The sequence below is a fragment of the Triticum aestivum genome, chromosome 7B, assembly GCF_018294505.1.
Source record: "Triticum aestivum cultivar Chinese Spring chromosome 7B, IWGSC CS RefSeq v2.1, whole genome shotgun sequence".
Lineage (NCBI taxonomy): Eukaryota > Viridiplantae > Streptophyta > Magnoliopsida > Poales > Poaceae > Triticum > Triticum aestivum.
The window spans coordinates 244136098-244136912 of record NC_057813.1 but is presented as its reverse complement, the minus strand read 5'-3'; positions in this window follow the sequence as shown (position 1 = coordinate 244136912).

The following is an 815-nucleotide window of genomic DNA, read 5'->3' as shown; positions in this document are numbered from 1 at the left end:
GGGGGTTCCAAGGTGCGGAAGGTAGATCCGGCGGGGTGTGAGGTCCACCGCTGCGATGGAGGACTGCCGTGGTTGGGGGGGGGGGTCGGGGAGGGGAAGGGGAGGGGATCTGGGGAAGAATGTTAGGGGCAAAGAGGGGAAAACAATGGAGTTACCAAAGCAGCCCTTTTCCGTTCATGTGGCAGGGGTAAAACAGGAATGTCACAGGGCTAAACTTTCGGGCGCGTGATATTTTGATGTGAGCGGAAGTTTGAAAGCTTTTGGCGCCTAAGATTATAAGTATTCTGCTCTCGTACGGCCGACTATGATATCATGGCCGAAAATTTGTCTTTTTTGCACGGAAAAAATGTGCAAGTTTTGAAAATCAATGTCTCCAACTTGAAACTTAGATTGTCCATTCAATTCAAATATGGATCATTGAGCTGCTACAAGCAAATACCATCATACAGTCCAATTCAAATGAAATTCCAAATGTGTTTATCCTAAATATGATGACAAAAGCAAAAATGTGTATGTGTATGAATAAAGTGGATGATTATAAAGTTTGAACATGCCCGTATGTGTATATCTCTAGGTTTGATATATGAATTTGAAATCATGAAATCCCGGCTTAAAAAATGTACCTCCATTTAAATGAATTACAAAAGCTAATGATGGAGTCGAATTCCAAAATTCCAATCTTAGGTTTGTAATTCTGGTACATCAAGGTATATCACGCATGTTCAAAAGTATCGTTATCTCATAGTACAAACTGTGAAACAAATGGATCAAGCATGAGTGCACAATATCTCAATTACGCTAAAGTCCCTCAAATA